General features: G+C 38.3%; 1 protein-coding gene across 2 annotated transcripts in view; it reads left to right on the top strand.

Moving 5' to 3' along the window:
• Positions 1–8,903: 8,903 nt before the first annotated feature.
• The window catches only part of LOC107664174 (retinoic acid receptor gamma-A-like), a 61,843-nt gene continuing 53,474 nt past the window's right edge, over positions 8,904–17,272 (top strand). Inside the window, exon 1 of one of the 2 annotated variants that reach the window (XM_016454640.1) lies at positions 8,904–9,074. The gene's annotated coding sequence lies outside the window, so the exon portion shown is untranslated. The remainder of the gene's footprint in view (positions 9,075–17,272) is intronic. The other variant, XM_016454641.1, reaches the window with a different exon arrangement.

Here is a 17,272-nt window from a genome sequence, read left to right on the forward strand (position 1 = left end):
GGAGTAATGATGCTGAAAATTCAGCTTTGATCACAGAAATAAATTGCATTTTAAAGTATATTAAAAGAGAAACCCAATATTTGAAATTGAAATAATATTTCACAATATTACAGTTTCTATATTTTTTATCAAATAAAAACAGCATTGATGAGCACAAGAGACTCCATTAAAAAACATTAAAAATCTTACTAATCCCAAACTCTTGAACGGCAGTGTGTATATATATATATATATATATATATATATAAACACACACACACACATACATACACTGTATATATAGTTTTTACATTGTACTTATATTTTAAAAATACATGCATGTGATTACATCTGTAATTAATTTCTGTAATTACATTTATAATTACAGTGTTGACCCATCCCTTACACCTTAAACCAACCCATACCACCAAACCTAACCTTACCTGTTTCCCACCTCACAATAAGTACATTGTGCTTATTTTTTTATAGAAGTACATAGTAGTTAAAACCACTTAATATAAAGTGGGACCTACACACACACAGAAGAGATTTGTTAGTTTCTTAATGGCTGGTTTTGCTTTAATGACAGCATGTGCTTGTGCTGCTGTGATTAGAATCAGATTTTAGGGGATAATGATTTGTGAACAATATCCCGTTTAAACTGAAAGAACAGCAAAACAGCGTCCTCTTGTGGTCAATAAACGCACATGGCTGTTTTTCTGCACTGGAGTCAAAATAATTTTTATTTATGCTATTACTGGGGCGAGGCCAGAAATGTTTAAGTGGGTGGGCTTACTTGGCCAGTCCTTTATAATGAGTAGCAATAACTCTTATACACTGTAAAGTTTTCTAAACTAGAGTTGTTCAGTGCTATTTGAACAAAGATTTAGGTATAGTTAAAAATTATATTCCAGCAAAAAACACAGTATTCTCATTCATAGTGTTTTCAAACAATTAAAGTGCACAATACTAATGACAACGTAATGCTTATGAAAGTGTTATTTTTTATAGTGCCTTCTTATACACTGTGACTGAACTTGAGCAATAGTGATGGCTTTATGTTGTACTTCCAATGTTGACCACTAGATGTAGCTTTAATGCAAGAAGTGGCTCTTAAACTCCTCAAATTACCATTTTAGTTTAGTACTAGGTCACACCAATAGATCAAACCTTCCTTTCTATTTTTCTTCAGTCCTTAATATAATATATTCCCCTCCCTCCATAAATAAAATATGCCTGTAAATGTGAAAGTAAAAGCAGCAACAGGAGAGGCTAATATATGCTTCTATAATATCCAAACCATGCAACATATCATAAACCTTCTTTCAAGGCCTTTATTTGGACATCGAGAAGAAGCGCTGTCAAAGTCAGCCATGAACATTCTAGCTCACATTTCTTTTTTTGAATCCATAAAAAAGCTTGATTACAGCTTGTGTGCTTGACACGTTGATTGAAATGATACATTTCGCACAAGATAGAATCATAATCCAAAGAGATTGTGGCGCCTTACGTAAACCCTGTTTCTGTGGTGTTTTGACAGTTGCCAGGGTTAATTGGCTGTGTTCAATTTGGAGCTCTGTTCCACAGCTATGAACCCATGACTGTGGGCAACTCACGCACCGAGGAACATGTTATTGCAGGGCATGCTGATAATTACAGAGGGAGAGCGGCAATGTTTGGGAACCGAACAGGGGCTGCTGCCAACACGCACACAGTAGAAACACCTTTTGCCTCGGGCTAGGAAGACAGCCATCAGTGTCTGTCATCTTTCTGTTGCTCTCTTCTGCCCACCAACACTTACCTGCTCAAACTCTTTCGCTCTTTTATTGAAAGATCGCTTTTTGTGAAGTCATGCCAGATTCTCTGAGGCTGATGAGCAATTTAACAAGTTTATACCAAGCTCCCTGTTGGGGAAAGAGCACTAGTATGGTGAAGAACATATAGTGGAAAGTTTAGATGCGATTTTTAAAATGCTTTTAAAATAGTCTTTAGTTGTATGTATTTTACTTCAAAATTTAATGTTTAAAGGAATAGTTCATCCAAAAATGAAAATTTGCTCAACATTTCAGAAACCCTCAGGCCATCCAAGTTTTTTTTTTATTTAGCATTACATCACTTGCTCACCAGTGGATCCTCTCTTCTGCAGTGAATGGGTGCCATCAGAATGAGTGTCCAAAAAGCTGATAAAAACACCTCAATAATCCACAATTAATCCACATGACTCCTGACAGTCCATCCGTTATTATCTTGTGAAGTGAAAAGTTGCATGTTAAGAGAAACAAATCCATCATTAAGACATTTTTAACATCAAACTGTTGCTTCTGGCTAAGATTTGAGTCCTCTGTCCATATTGCTTTCTCCATTGAAAAAGACATCTCGACTGAATCAGGAGAAAAATATGCACAGATCAAGTACTGTTTACCAGCAAAAACAGTTGTAAACAAATATGCCGGTGGATTTGATGTGAGAGGGCAACAGGATTGACTTTTTTTAATGGAGGAAGCATAATGAAGGATTATGGACCCTCGGATGATTTAAAGTTAAACCGTCTTGATGCATTTGATTTTAAAAAGCATGCAGCATTTCATTTCACAAGATGTTAACTGATTAACTGGGTTACTTGTGAATTATAGTGATGTTTTTAACAGCTGTTTGGACTCTCATTCTGACGGCACCCATTCACTGCAGAGGATCCATTGATGAGCAAGTGATGTAATGCTACATTTCTAAAAGACTGTAAAAACAAACTCATCTACATCCTGAGGGTGAGTAGATTTTTAGCGAAGGTTAATTTTTGGGCAAACTATTGCTTTAATTCAATTAGTTACTTGGCATTTCTTTGTAGGCTAATTCGTTGTAAAAATGTACTAGCGATTTCTGAGTGAACATCGTTTCAAAGTATTTTTTTCATTGCACAATGGCAGTTTTATTTGCTAAAGAGAAGCCACTGAAAAGGGGACCTTTCCTCTCGAGCACAAAGATTTGCCGCAATTACAGAATTGCTTCCATATGTGGATCAGGCCGCTGCCCCCTCCAGCCCCTCTCTTCTTCCTCTCTTTCTCCGCGTTCTCTCTCCGTCTTCTAGCGACTTCCTTCCCCGACTTCTATCTGTTTTTTAGCCATACTATATTTTTCCGCCCTTGCTTTCTTTCCCTTAGTGCCACGAACGGTTTTGAAAAGGCCACCTTTTGAACAAAGTCCGTCTTAATCAGAACATCCTGGTACTTTTGGCAGTGCGCTTCACTTGTGCTGATTCAATTAGAGTGAGAGAGCCAGGGACAGAATGCGCCTGGGTCCGAAAACGAAAGGGAGAGGGTATGAAGGTAGAATGACGTCAAAAAGATTTGCATACGCAGGGTAAGAGTTGATCACACGCCTAGACATTAATCTTCATTTAGTTCAGGATAGTTCTTGCTGCCGGAATGGTACTTTTAACGTACACGTACAGTAAAAAAAATAAATAAAAAAATAACAACTTAATTAAAACATGCTCCTTTCATAGCCTTCGAATGCGACCTCCGGAGGGCGCAGCCCCCCTCACGCTTGCAAAACTCAGTCAGTGAGAGAATCGTGCCAAAATTGTAAGCGCAGAGAAAAGAAAGACGGAGCTGTACATATCGGTTTATTTCGGGAACTTTTTGCCCCACATGCACAACAAGTCATTTAGACATTTGCAACAGTTTGTTTTATTACACATACAGACTGGTTCTATGCAGTCAATCCGTTTTGCAGTTCTTTAAACTGTTGTTTTCGCTTGCAAATCACTGTTCACAGGCTTGCAGTGCTTTTGACCGTCTTTTGGCGAAAAAAACGTGCCAAAAGTGTAAGCGCGGAAAAATGGAAGTCAGAAGCATGCAGATCATATTTATTTTGCGTTAGCATGAAGCTGCAGTTTCACAATACATGAATTACACTTACGAGTAACAGTAAAACGCTGCAAATAATTTTTTCTTGCGCTTGAAACATGATTTACACCTTTACAAAGCTTCTCTTGCGCATGCAAATTTAATTTACGCTTACAGTCTTATGTACACTTCCACAACTCTTACCCTGCATATGCAAATCTTTTTGACGTCATTCTACCTTCATAAGAGGGAGTTGGAGGGGGGGCATGAAGGGAAAGAAGCGAATGAAAAGAAGAAAGAAAAAATGTGGTTTCACCAAAAGAATTCGGACTGGAGGGAGGCAGCCTGGTGAGTGCAATAGGGAAAGGTGGAAAATGAGAAGCGAAGGAGAGGGAGAGAGCGAAATGTTTTTTGACAGAGGTCGGTTCAGAGAGGGTTCATGGTGACATCATGGCTGATTGTGAGGAAAGTATAGACAGGAGGGCCATTCACCTTTCATTGGACACATATGTTGGAGGGTAGGCCGCGCGCTCATTTGCATGCGCTTATTGGCACTCTGTTAAGGGTTTTCCGACAACTCTGTTTGGACTCGCTCGCTCGCTCCTTTGACTCGCGCACACAAACATACAAAAATAAGTACAAGCATGCGCACATATGCAACCACAGATTAAATATGACATGTGGCTTATAAATTTACATTAATTTTAATGCAAAATATACACCACAGCCTGTCCCATTTTTTCCCTTATAGCTTTTTCCAAAAGCTCTCTGTGTTGTTTTTCCCTGTGTATGTTATTTCTTCACGTCAGTTGGAGTCTAAATGTGTACATTTTGCCAGGTGGAATGAATGAGGCCCTTTATTGCCCGAGCCATGCGTTTGCCTTTGAAACTGAAAACGGATGCCTTTCGTGTGCGTGTGTTCTTGTATTTAAGTGTGCGTGCTTTGAGTAAATCTACGTTGTGCTTGTTTGCGCGCGCGCGCTCTCTCTCTCTCCGCGTGTCTCATTGCAGCACAAAACTTCACATGACATCAATCTGCATGCAAGGAAATAGTGATCTCATTACAGGCATCTTGTTCCTGATTAAAACCTGCCGTGGCCACCAGCCTCTCTCTTTATGTGTGTGTCTCTCTCTCTCCACCGCCCTCCCTTTTTCGTTTTCTTCCCCTTCTCTTTTCCATCCAGGCCCACTAGTCCTTCCTTGGCTCAAATAAATACACGTCTTAGTGGAAATGTTATTAGTTTATTTATTTGCACTCCTAAAAATTAACAGGGGGGAAAAGAAGGTCACGGATGAAAAAGAATGAAGGAGGAAGGATAAAATGATGATGATGTCAGAGGCCTTTAAGATGAGTTATGATGTCATAGCAAAGAGTGACAAATGCAACTCTTGTGAAGAAGAAACCATTAGGGGCAAAAAAAAGGGGGGAGACATAGAGCAAATGACAGAGAGCCTGTGTTCAAATGCACTGTGAAAATTAATTATTTTTATTGAAGTTGAAAATAAACATTAAATAAAATAAACATAAATATTGGAAGTGGAAGTGAAAATCTACTAGCAATTTCTGAGTAAAAATTGCTTCTACGCCTTTTTTTTTTTTACAGTGTAATACATTTACTAATCGATTGTTGATTAATATATCTGCCCTGTTTGCATTTAGCCAAGTGTTTTTGACATATGACGTGTTAACAACAACCACAGCAATTTATTAATTTGCTGAAGGTGTTTCAAAATACTACACCTTATCTCTAAGGAACAACTTTAAAGGGGTCATATGATGCGATTTCAATTTTTCCTTTCTCTTTGGAGTGTTACAAGCTCTTGGTGCATAAAGAAGATCTGTAAAGTTGCAAAGACTAAAGTCTCAAATCCAAAGAGATATTCTTTATAAAAGTTATAGAGTCAACCACGCCTACCTAAAATGGCTCGTTCTAACACGCCCCCACATCTCTACGTCAAGATGTGGAAATATTAGCATAATGCCGCCCAAATGTGCATGCAAAGAAAGAAGGCGTGGTTTCAGGAACAGCAGTAGTGTTGATGCAGCCATGTCAGGGAGACACTGTGAAATAATGATCTTTAAAATAGCATCATATGACCCCTTTAACTACTTCTAAAGAGCCACACGCATTTTTTAGTTTGTTTTTTGTTTACTTTAAATTTGATGGCCCCTCAATACCGTGACTTCATGGGACAGCAAATTGTCTGTTTGCAAATTTCAGAAACTCAGCAGACATAGTATGTAATCCGATATGTGACCCTGGAGTACAAAACCAGTCAGAAGTAGCAAGGGTATATTTGTAGCAGTGGCCAAAAATACACTGCATGGGTCAAAATTATCAATTTTTCTTTTATGCCAAAAATCATTAGGATATTAAGTAAAAATCATGTTCCATGAAGATATTTTGCAAATTTCCTACCATAAATATATCAAAACGTAATTTTTGATTAGTAATATGCATTGCTAAGGACTTCATTTGGACAACTTTAAAGGCGATTTTCTCAATATTTAAATTTTTTGCACCTTCAGATTCCAGATTTTTAAATAGTTGTATCTCGGACAAATATTGTCCTATCCTAACAAACTATACATCAATGGAAAGCTTATTTGTTCAGATGTATAAATCTCCATTTCAAAAAATTGACTGGTTATGACTGGTTTTGTATTTAGAGTTCCCTTAATATGTTATGACAACTATTAGTCATTAGTTGAACTGCTTATTCATGCATATTTGAAGAAAGAGTAATTTAGTTAGTAGTATCTGAATACCAACTCCATATTCAGATACTAATAACTAAATGACAAATAAAAAAAGTTTACAGACATTTCCTTTAACCCTAACACACAACACAATACAACAAATCATTTAAAATATTCATATTTTACATCTGTAAAAAATCTACTGTATACAGAAACTTTGTTCATATTAACAGTAAATTGAGTACTATTTTTATGGACATTTCTTAGTTTACTACACATTTGACATACATTCTTTAAAAAAAAGGTTACAAAATTGCAGTGATGCCATTAAAAGAACTATTTTGGTTTCCACAAAGAACCTTTCAGTGAGCAATCCTTAAAATAACCATTTTTTTGGAATGGTTCTAAAGATCCCTTTTCCACTATAAAGAAACTTTTGTGAAGAGGAAAGTTTCCATGGATGTTAAAGGTTTTTCATGGAGCCATCAGTGCCAATAAAGACTACTAAGTGGGAATTTGCAGATGCAAGAATTCTGTATAAAAGCAGAATAATAGGAAATAGAGAGTGAAGCAGGTGAAAGTGAAATGTAGTGTGGAAGACTGAAAGACAAAGTCAGAAAGTGACAGACAGGGAGGTACACAGGTAGTGTGGGAGAACGAGAGGAGCGAGAGAGGAAGAGAGAGATAGCAGTCTGATCTATCTTCATTATCCTCCACTCTGCAGTCTCCCAACACAGAGATCATAAATCTCAACCTCCAGCACACTTCACTGACAATGAAACACAAACACTGCTAACCTCCGACCTCTCTCCTGCTACTGACACATACTCGCTCAGACACACATGGAGAATGACAGCACATACTGTAATATTGTTTGAAACTTGGTAAACTAGATGCTCCAACGAAAATGTAAGATTTGAAATGATTTGATAGGAAGACTTATAAAGCATTAAATCTCAAAATAAAATAAAAAAAATAGATTGAAATATCCTCATATTCTTAGTGATCACATTCTAAATTAGTAGTTACCTTCTTTAGACAGACAGTTAATATGCTTACAGAATGATAGATAAAGCTGTGTAGGGTAGGTTTGTGTGGCAAAGCAAACCACTTCCTGTTGACTTGTGTATTGAGACCCGATGCCAGCCCTGCTAAAGTGTCCTATACTGCTACACTTTAGCTGAGCTCAGTTTGTAAACGGTTTTATCTTAGCAAAGAAAAATCTGAATGCTGAAGATGTTTTTAAACGTTTTTTGACAGGAAGTTCATGTTTAGTGCAGTACAAACTAAACAGAGCCTTAGTGCACACCGAAGTTGTTTCATGCTCAACTAGCCTTTCAAAACATCAGAATATGATCATTTATAAATACATTGCATATTTTTTCTGTAACTAATAATTGACTTTAAAATAAAAACAAGTGTTACATTTGATTTATTTGCATTTAATTACTGTCAGACCCAAGGCTGAACCTGATATGTCACCTCCTTGAGCTTGAGATGGCACCGTCAAAAAGGAGCCAGTTAAGGTGTGTCTTCACAGTGAGGTTTCCGGGGGTTTCTTTTAACCAAAGCCAGTAGAATGGCAGCTTTAGGAAGAACCCAGGCAAACGCCCAGAACCACAAACAAGCCAGTGCAGAACTGTTCCATACAAACACAAACTGCACACTGTACTGATATAAAACTCATAAAGAGCGGCATATAGCTGGACACACCCTCGGCACCATGAAGTTTGGAACTTCCCATATTTACAGTCTCCCATCATCAAAAAGATGTCACTTTCTTGTGGACTTTTGTAGCAAATAAATCATTTACAATTATGACAACCCTGAAATGATTCATCGGTGGATGTTATTGGTTTGTTTTGTGCTTTTCCACTTGTTAATCCAGCATCATTTAACATGTTTTCCGGTTTCATATTTACTACTGTTCATGCAAGTTTGTAATTCACATCGCATGAATAGCATGATTTAGGGTTTTCACACTTTAATCCTGTTTGAAGCATGCTATTGCATTTTTTTCCCAACTGGAATAACATGCAGCAATGACTCGTTCACAGTAAGACCAGGATATCAGTTAAGTAAGACTAATTTTGATTTCATGTCGTCTTGAAAACAAACGGTATCCAGCATTTTAGCTCCTCGTTGGCATTCCTTCATCATGTGCTACTCAGTGCATGTCATTTGTGAATACAGAGTTCAAGGAGTGAGAACAAAAAGAAGGAGAAATAAAGAAAGAAAGAAAGAGGGGCAGAGAATTAAAAACAGAAATTTAAGCTTGCCTCTGTTTCTTCCCTCTAGGCATTTTGCGGCTTGTGAAAAATGTGCTGTATATTTGAAGGGTGGAGTCACGTGACCCAGACAGGGTTCATGAATCAGAGCGCATAATTATTTCTAAGAGAGACGAAAAGAAGAGAAAGAGGGAGGGAAAGAGAGTGAGAGAGGCAGAGAAAAGGAAGAAGCGAGAAAGAAACGACCGTGCAGTGTGAAAGGGACTGATGAACGGTGACGCGCTTCTCTTGTCTTCACCTCGCGGATTTCAGTCACAGTGGGTGAGTTTAACTTTCACAGAACCGATTAAACGATGTTTTTATTAGTTTAGGTATTCTCTTATGTCTGTCACTTACGATACATATAACAAGGGAGAAGCCGCGGTGATTTAAAACGAAACTTGAGTAGATGGCCTACAACAGAGGCGCGAGAGATCGATAAAAGAATCGCAACTTTTTGTTCGTTCGTTTCGCTCGCGCGACCCGGTTCTCTTGGATTTGTCTAATTGTAGCGCGTGCGCTGCGTGCGCTGCGTGCGTGTGTTTTCATTTATTTTTTGTGTGGTGTTGATGCTTGGCGTGCGAGTGTTTTCTGGGTCCGCGATGTGTTTCAAGACCGGTTACGTTTACGCATACCTTTACCTGGTGAGTTGTCCCTTGACATATGTAAAACACCTCTTTGACAGGAATTGTTTTCCTTTTAGCCTTAAGTGTTAATGTCACAGCCCCATGACTTACAAGTTTTAAGTATGTGTGTGTAAATATGAGACTAGTTTGTGCGAAACAAAGTATTTTGTACAGCTCGTGGTTAAGGGAAAGGTGTTTTCAAAAGCAGCTCATGCAGTGTTGTTCTATTAATAAAACTAAAATGTGGTAGCAGCTACATTACCGTTTTTTAAGTTAACTAAATGATGTAATGTAACAAACCTGGATACATTGAGATGCGTCAAGAAGGAATAAAGTAGAATGTTTAAAGAATGCGTTCTCCATACAATGACAATGAATGGTGTTAAACCTCAAAATGGATGAAAAATCCCTGTATAAGTATTATAGAAATAATCCATACAACTCATGCATTATATTCAAAGTCTTTTGGAGCCATATGTTAGTGGTAACGCAAAGGACCAATCAAAATGTACATTTTTATCCACTCATAATTTTGACATCTGCCCTAGCTCTGCATAGAGAATTGGTCATGCGTAAACAAGTTAGATCTTTTTAATAAATTGGTTGATCCAATTAACAAAACTGAGCTGAATGATTTGTTCCGGTTCTTGGGTTGACTCAGTAGTACAGACACTGGAACGTTGTCAGTTCATTTGGATTTGTTTGACACATAAACCCATCTTATGGCTTCTGAAGACTTGGAATATAGCATATGAGATGTGTGGACTGTACTATCACTTTAAGGTAACATCTACATACTGGCTTTGTACAGTGCAGTTTCTTTGAACAAGTATTGCATTTGTTCTAATGTAAGAAGTAACAAAATGCATGAAAATGCACATATCAATGGCTTTTTGTGTTACTTTTTCTCTTATATTACCTTATAGCTGAACTTCAGTACTGTGACGCTCCATAGCATTGACTGTAGCACCTGTTCTTTGTGCTTTCTGACTCACTGCATTGGATCAGTCTGTGATCTGAAAGAAAATTGCTTTCGTTTGCTTTTCAACATGTTGTGTGTGAGGATTTTCACGAGCTGAAAAGTTGTTTTGAAAGTTTATGCCAGCAGTGTTTAGTAGTGTCAGAGCCAGTCGTGATTTCTGATTTCTATCTTCTTTTAACATGTGACCGAATGTTCACATCCAAACACACACATCTGGGGCAGAGGAGCCGTCTGAGCGCGTTACAACATTAAAAACAACAAACTTACTCAGCACATGCACAAAGAAATGTATGCACGGCTCTTTTTTTTTTAAATGAGAAAGGAATGGGCCAGCCCTTTTCTGTCTTGAGCTGTTTATGTCTCACAGATCAGCAACATGAGTTTACATGAACTCAGACAAAAGAAGCAGAGACAAGGAAAAACAAACTATTGTCAGACCAGCTATTCACGTTCCACCAAAACCAAAACTCCCACTCTGACTCCAGCGGGACTGTGGAGTCTGATCTCAGCGGTACAGTAACTGTAATGGAATACGGGAGTGTCTTAATGTGTTTGGGTAAACTGCTGTCATTATATTCTTGAGTGTATTTTCCCTTTTGAGTGACAGTGTCTTTTCTTCACTGTATATCAACTCTAACCACAGTATTAGATTTACAGCGTCACTTCCTGAATCTTTTATAGTTTATTCTTAGTAATGTTTTTATGATACTGTAGGTACACTGTACTCAGGGCCGTTTCTAGCCAATTTGATGCCCTAGGTGAAATCCCTATTGCCCCCCCCCTATATATATATATATATAAGAATATATATATTCTTTTCAGACACCAGTTGCTTGTCACATTCAAATTGGTTGTCATAGTAACGACACTAATTTGCCGTCAGATTGACAGTACTCTAGCCCAATAATGATGGGGGATCCAGTGGGGGCGGCAGTCTTATTTCAGGGTGACCATGCCACTCTTTATCACAACCCTGCTAAAAGTGCCAGTACGTGCGCTCATTGGCGCCCCTTCAGCTGGTGGCGCCCTAGGCGACCGCCTAGCTCGCCTATGCCTAGAAACGGCCCTGACTGTACTGTTACAAGATCTACTTTCAAATTTCACTTTTATTTCAGTGTGTTACTTATGGAAGCCTGTTTCAGCCACATAATAAAAAATAAAATTAAAAAAGGTAATTGTAGCTTTTTATCTTACTATTTGAAAAATGTTCTCACAATTTAGGGAAGCTCAGAATTCAGAGTAACAAGTCATATTTGTGAGGTGTAAACTTAGAATTTAGATGAAAAAAACTCATAATTCTGACTTTCTCACAACTCCAAGTTTACATCTCGCAATTCTGTCTTTGTTTAAAAAACAAAAAAGTAAATTGTGACTTTTTATATCACAATTCTGACTTTTTTTCTCTCAATTGTGAGTTTATATCTCAAAATGCAGATTTTTCTTCTGATAATAACAAGTTTTATAGCTCGCAATTTTGACTTTTTGTCCTCAGATCACAAGTTTATATCTCTGAATTCTGAGTTTATATCTCACAATTCTGATAAATTGTCACAATTCGCAATTCTTTTTTTTTTTGTTCTGTAGCTTAAATCAAGCATCCATTGTTACTTGCCATGTGAGATTTACTAGCAATTTCTGTTCCTACTTTTTTTTCAGTGTAAAACTCCCCTTTGTTTTTGCATGCATGTTAAGTCGGTTTGACTCATTGCGACTATGTGTGTTACTGTTTCATGAGGACATGCATGCTTAGACCACCCCACTGTCTGTCTATCTGTCTAGATCCCAATTTTTACTTCAGTCTTCAGCTCATCTGGCTGCTTTTTGGCTTGTAATCATAAATCCAGGCGTTTATCCATGACTCTCTCAGGAATTTTTGGGGCAGTAGAATGTAAGTGGCAGGGAGGGGCTGAACAGGTGGTTTATGGGGATCAGAGAAGGTGGGGGGACTTTGTTCTGTACTCTGTAATTATGAAGGAAACCATCAGATCACTGCTTCCCCTGTATATTTTTGCAGGTGTGCAGGGATGTATCCCTTTGACTGCGTGTGTATATAAGACGTTATATGTCAGCCTGTGTGTCTGTGAAGGGGAGAGTGTCCGACATCTGCTTATAAAAGTTCCTGTGTGTGTCAGGGCTTTTATTAATGTGTCTGTGTTAGTGTGTGTGTTTATACTCATGAGTGCGAATGCTCCCCGTGCCAGTGCTACTGTAATAAGCGCCATCTATTACCTTCTATTGCTCTGATTAAATAAACTGTGTTCATCTGAAATGGCTAGTTTAGCTCAGCGGCCATGTCATTTGTTTTTATAAATCTGATTTCTTGTCTGATTACACTATGTAATAAACCACAACTACAATCTAGCAACGATCATGTTAATGCTCTGATCCTTAACCAATTATTTAACCTCATTTCCCACAGAGAAATACTGCAAGCCACAGAGGAATACTGCAATAAATAAGCTCACTGGTCGTGCTCGTTTTCTCTCCGTTCAGACGTTTTATGGGTCTATAAACAATTTCTCTTTTTTTTGTTGTTTATCCGTTCTTGCAGTGTGCCTGTGCTCACATTGTCTATATCACATTGCAGAACAGAACTGTCAGAACTGTCTTTCGTCCACTCCGTTTATCCCATCACTCTTTCCATTGCTCCCTCTCGTTCTTCCATGTGTCATAAACCCATCCAAACCTAGGAAGTTTGGTTATTTGTTTATTTATAAAAAAGAGAGAATTTAGAATCCTAAATCAAGAATCCAAGAACAAGTGTGACACCTGTGTAAATAATATAGTAAAAAGTAAGTGACTGTTAATGATTTAAAAAGCTTTTTGAAAACATTTAACATTTATCATTAAAATATATAGTGCTGTATCAAAGCATATTAAATGCAAAGTTGATTGGAAGGAAGGAATTGGGTAGGAAAAGGTGCACAAGCAACAGGGATGACCGCAAGCTTGAGAATACTGTCAAACAAAGCCGATTCAAACACTTGGGAGAGCTTCACAAGGATTGGACTGAAGCTGGAGTCAGTGCATCAAGAGTCACCAATCTCAGACGTCTTCAGGAAAAGGGCTACCAAGCCACTTCTGAAACAGAAACGTCAGAAGCATCTTACCTGCAAACTTACCATTGACAGAAATAGTCAGCTCTATCCTTTTGCATTGAAATCTTTATTACAAGCAATCCTGCGGTTCATAAAGAACTTTGTTTTCCTACCTCCACGAGTGCCATCTATTATTGCCTTGTTGATCTAAAAGTGATCTTTTCCTTTAAGCCTAGCCAAAAAGCCATATGTGTTGATTGTGAAACACAGTAGACTTTAATAATATGCATTTATGGTGTAATTACTACATTTTCGTGTCAATACATGTTCATATTTACCGCAAACAATGCGCTGTTACTTTAATTCTTTGCTTGCAGTGCAGCAAACATAGACTCGGTGTGAAAACGATCTCTGCACTGCTGCAGACGCACCGCTCGTGGAACGCACTGATGGACCGCAACCGTGCGCAGTGTGCACGCTTTATTAATCCGTTAACATGAGTGCGGAAAAAATGCGCACCACATATGCACTGCAAACGGAGTAATGTGAACCTGGCATTATGTGTGTGCGCTGAATGGTTAAACACTGGCAATAATTAAAAAGTAATGCAATTAATAAACTTTAGTGATGATGTGACACTGCCTCGACTGTGCAAGTGACAATTCCTGTGTCAACTGTGCAGCGTGCAGCTCGCTTATAGGCAGAACCGATGTGTGATGATTTGAAGCCATTTGCGTATTTTGAGAGAGAAAGAGTGAGAGCGCGCACGTGGTTATTCAATCACTGTTTGTGAAATTACGTCTTACACAAGGTTTTCAAATTACTTTATAAGTTATTTAATGAAGAAATATGAAGGTGAGTACCTCACCTTCAGCATTATAATTATTTTACCCACGTCGGACAGAGACTGAGTCGGTGCCGCTGCCTGTCGTGCCAAACTTTTCATGGCAGCGTCATCAGCTTGAGATCGGTTTTTTGAGATCGGCCTTTTTAGAGACCGCCGATCAATCCTCCCAACCTGATTATCGGCCGATAGTGATCGGTAGCCGATCAATCGGAGCAACCCTATTATAAATAAACGTGACGTGACTGGACTTTACTGGAGTGCTGAACTGCAGAGCTCATGCAAACATCACACATCGCTGTAATCAGATGCGTTCTTAACTGCTGCTTTCTCACCGTTGTCAGTTTTTGTTGTGTTTATTTCGTTATTGAGAGGAAAGCGCGCAGCATGTATTTTCATAGAGACCGCCGATCAATCATCCCAACGTGATTATCGGTCGATAGTAACCGGTAGCCGATCAATCGGAGCACCCCTAATATAGATATAGATAGATACATAGATATGAAGGTTTATTTTCACTTACAGTATTAATTATTTTAGTTTAGTAGTGGAAAATGTTAATTACAGTGTTAAATGATATCCAGTGTAATATGAGGTAAGAGCACACATGGTTTATTGTGAATGACGGGGTGCTTGAGCCTTACAGCTGGGTCTGTGAGAGTATATAATACACTCTATTAAATTATTACTTGAGGGGCAAGTTATACCCAAGTGCTGTGATAGATATTATGGCATTGTCAGTGTTGTACAGTGATTGGGTGTGAAGAATGTTTGTTGGGTGCCAGGAAAGGGTTCAGTGTCAGACTGGTTTTAATTGATGGGATATGTGACTCCGAAGCAGAAGATCATCTATCACTCTTAATGTTGTGCTACCATTTGCCCTGCAGAAGGCAGAGGAATTCGAACGTGTCAGTTTTATCTCCCACAATAAAAAGGTTTATAAAGGGCTTTCTCGGAAACGACTGCCTGATGACAATGATACGCTTTGTTTAATTTTGCAGCGGAACAATTCGGCGAGGCTACATTTTATTATTGTTTATTAATGCCGCTTGACAGCACTGTAACCACTGTCCCCTGCTGTGATGCTGGGATATGGGATGTAGTAGGGGAAAAAATAAAACAACAAATGAATCATTAAAAAGTTATCTTTCTGCATTAATGTGTTTGTATGTGCGTGTTAATGATGTCTGGCCTTTGAACCTTCAGCACTCAGTTCTGACCCTCCTTATGACCATGTGACCTCCACAGCGCCTGGAGGTTCCTCAGCTGCAGACTTTCCACACAATGCGTCTCGTCTCCAAACATCTTTCTTCAATTGATTCCACACAGATTTCATTCAAGGTTACATCACACAGTGCTGTGTCTTATTGCAATGTCTCCTGTGCATAACAAGTAGACATCCAGTTTTATCCAATGAAGTTTGCTGTAAACATCCCTTGGACACATGCTTATGTTTTATGCAGGATGTGACAATTATTTTTCAGCAGAAAATATGCAAACTACAAGCAGATCTCTTCTTTTTATGTTCAGATGTGGTTAGTGTTTTCTGGTTTATTTTTTGCATGTTCAAACTATAGTGTGCCTGGGAAATGTGAAGTGTTTTGTGAAGCATTTAAAACTTTTATTGTGCATTCAATTTAGGAATCTGGGTATCAATAAACAGACACTTTTACAAATAAAGGTTCTTTATTGGCAATTATGAAACACCTTTAACATCCATGAAAACTTTCCAATGCACAAAAGTCTCTTTAGATTATTAAAATTTTCTTTGAATTAAGAAAAAAAAGTTATTTTAAGAACCGTTTGCTGAATGGTTCTCTGAGGAACCCAAAATGGTTCTTCGATGGCACTGCTGCAAGAACCTCCAGTTTGTGTTTTCTGGTTGCGTATTTAACTATTGTAGTGTGCCTTAGATATGCGAGGTGTTTTTGTGAAGCATTTAGAACTTTTACACTGCAATCAGTTAAGCAAATTCTCTGGGAATTGAATCCATGACCTTGGTGTTGCTGGCACTATGCACTACCACACTCTTAAAAATAAAAAGTATTGGCTTTGCTGGTTCCATGCAGAACATTTAACATCCATGGAACCTTTTAATTCCACAAAAGGTTCTTTAGATTTTACACTTAGAAAAATTGGTTCTTTTAAAGGGGTCTTCGGATGTGACATGCACTTTTACAAGTTGTTTGAACGGAAATGTGTGTTGGCAGTGTGTGTACACAACCACCCTATAATGATAAAGATCTACCCAGTCATTCGTTGGATCAAGTTTGCGTGAATCATTAGTGATCCAGCTTCACCTCCAGAAGAATTGAGTATAAGGTTTTTTTAATGAATCTTTGCAAATCACCTTTCCTAATAATGTGCTAATTAGCAAGTTTCACGATGAATGCGGCTAAAGTAAACAGTATCTCAGAAAGCGGCACGGAAGAGAGGGGCGGGGTCAGCAGAGCTCATTTGCATTTAAAGGAACATGCAATAAAACGGCTTGCTGTAGACTAACTACACTACCATTGGGAAATTTTAACCAAACTATGTTACAGACTTTTCATTAAGATCCTAAAGAATCATATCAACTTGTGGAAAATGGGCATCCGATGACTCCTTTAAGAACTGTTCAATTAAAGTTTCTTTAGGGAACCATTAATGGTTCTTTTATGGCATTTCTGTGAAATTCCCCTTTTGGAACCTTAATTTTGAGCTACGTATTGGTTGGGTTTCATTACAGTGAGTCTGATTAGATAAAAGTGTCTTTCTCTTCTTTTCCTTTTTGTTTTTACTAACTTTTTAGGAATGGTTTATATTTGCTCTTTAAGTGAGCTTGATACCTCTCGTAGAAGTTTCCAGAGCCCTGGTCTGCAAGACCTTTGATCTGAATCCATACGCCCCACTCTTGTGGCCTCCGCTATACTGTGCCTCTGCCTGTCTGGGGGCGTTTAAGAGTATACGGTTGGATGTGTCAATCCGTCTTAGTGCTGATCGACAGCAGG

This window comes from Sinocyclocheilus anshuiensis, unplaced genomic scaffold, assembly GCF_001515605.1.
Source record: "Sinocyclocheilus anshuiensis isolate Anshui unplaced genomic scaffold, SAMN03320099.WGS_v1.1 scaffold67, whole genome shotgun sequence".
Lineage (NCBI taxonomy): Eukaryota > Metazoa > Chordata > Actinopteri > Cypriniformes > Cyprinidae > Sinocyclocheilus > Sinocyclocheilus anshuiensis.